The sequence below is a fragment of the Branchiostoma floridae genome, chromosome 10, assembly GCF_000003815.2.
Source record: "Branchiostoma floridae strain S238N-H82 chromosome 10, Bfl_VNyyK, whole genome shotgun sequence".
Taxonomy (NCBI): domain Eukaryota; kingdom Metazoa; phylum Chordata; class Leptocardii; order Amphioxiformes; family Branchiostomatidae; genus Branchiostoma; species Branchiostoma floridae.
Window position 1 is genome coordinate 10608457 of NC_049988.1, and position 2446 is coordinate 10610902.

Here is a 2446-nt window from a genome sequence, read left to right on the forward strand (position 1 = left end):
TTACTTTCAACACTTGAATATCATAGTAAAACCCGTGGGCAAAAGGTAGAAAGTGATTTGAGTACCCAAAATTACTTTGTAACTTTTCTACATACGAGTGAAGGCTCACCTGGGGGATAACCGCTAACCGCTAAGCGAACCCTTCGGTAACCGCAAAAAAGCAACCCCTTACGATCGGACCTCCAAAATTTCAAACAAAATGTGCGTTACTTTCAACACTTGAATATCATAGTAAAACCCGTGGGCAAAAGGTAGAAAGTGATTTGAGTACCCAAAATTACTTTGTAACTTTTCTACATACGAATGAAGGCTCACCTGGGGGATAACCGCTAACCGCTAAGCGAACCCTTCGGTAACCGCAAAAAAGCGACCCCTTACGATCGGACTTCCGAAATTTCAAACAAAATGTGCGTTACTTTCAACACTTGAATATCAAAGTAAAACCCGTGGGCAAAAGGTAAAAAGTGATTTGAGTACCCAAAATTACTTTGTAACTTTTCTACATACGAATGAAGGCTCACCTGGGGGATAACCGCTAACCGCTAAGCGAACCCTTCGGTAACCGCAAAAAAGCGACCCCTTACGATCGGACTTCCGAAATTTCAAACCAAATGTGCGTTACTTTCAACACTTGAATATCATAGTAAAACCTCGTGGGCAAAAAGGTAAATAAGTGATTTTGAGTACCCCCAAAATTACTTTTGTAAACTTTTCTAACATACGATTGAAAGACTCACCTGGGGGATAACCGCTAACCCTTCGGTAACCGCAAAAAAGCGACCCCTCACGATCGGACTTCCGAAATTTCAAACAAAATGTGCGTTACTTTCAACACTTGAATATCATAGTAAAACCCGTGGGCAAAAGGTAAAAAGTGATTTGAGTACCCAAAATTACTTTGTAACTTTTCTACATACGAATGAAGACTCACCTGGGGGATAACCGCTAACCCTTCGGTAACCGCAAAAAAGCGACCCCTCACGATCGGACTTCCGAAATTTCAAACAAAATGTGCGTTACTTTCAACACTTGAATATCATAGTAAAACCCGTGGGCAAAAGGTACAAAGTGATTTGAGTACCCAAAATTACTTTGTAACTTTTCTACATACGAATGAAGGCTCACCTGGGGGATAACCGCTAACCCTTCGGTAACCGCAAAAAAGCGACCCCTCACGATCGGACTTCCGAAATTTCAAACAAAATGTGCGTTACTTTCAACACTTGAATATCATAGTAAAACCCGTGGGCAAAAGGTAAAAAGTGATTTGAGTACCCAAAATTACTTTGTAACTTTTCTACATACGAATGAAGACTCACCTGGGGGATAACCGCTAACCCTTCGGTAACCGCAAAAAAGCGACCCCTCACGATCGGACTTCCGAAATTTCAAACAAAATGTGCGTTACTTTCAACACTTGAATATCATAGTAAAACCCGTGGGCAAAAGGTAAAAAGTGATTTGAGTACCCAAAATTACTTTGTAACTTTTCTACATACGAATGACTGGTCACTGAGAGAATAACCGCTAACCGCTAAGCGAACCCTTCGGTAACCGCAAAAAAGCGACCCCTTACGATCGGACTTCCGAAATTTCAAACAAAATGTGCGTTACTTTCAACACTTGAATATCATAGTAAAACCCGTGGGCAAAAGGTAAAAAGTGATTTGAGTACCCAAAATTACTTTGTAACTTTTCTACATACGAATGAAGGCTCACCTGGGGGATAACCGCTAACCGCTAAGCGAACCCTTCGGTAACCGCAAAAAAGCGACCCCTTACGATCGGACTTCCGAAATTTCAAACAAAATGTGCGTTACTTTCAACACTTGAATATCATAGTAAAACCCGTGGGCAAAAGGTAAAAAGTGATTTGAGTACCCAAAATTACTTTGTAACTTTTCTACATACGAATGAAGACTCACCTGGGGGATAACCGCTAACCCTTCGGTAACCGCAAAAAAGCGACCCCTCACGATCGGACTTCCGAAATTTCAAACAAAATGTGCGTTACTTTCAACACTTGAATATCATAGTAAAACCCGTGGGCAAAAGGTAAAAAGTGATTTGAGTACCCAAAATTACTTTGTAACTTTTCTACATACGAATGAAGGCTCACCTGGGGGATAACCGCTAACCGCTAAGCGAACCCTTCGGTAACCGCAAAAAAGCGACCCCTTACGATCGGACTTCCGAAATTTCAAACAAAATGTGCGTTACTTTCAACACTTGAATATCATAGTAAAACCCGTGGGCAAAAGGTAAAAAGTGATTTGAGTACCCAAAATTACTTTGTAACTTTTCTACATACGAATGAAGGCTCACCTGGGGGATAACCGCTAACCGCTAAGCGAACCCTTCGGTAACCGCAAAAAAGTGACCCCTTACGATTGGACTTCTGAAATTTCAAACAAAATGTGCGTTACTTTCAACACTTGAATATCAT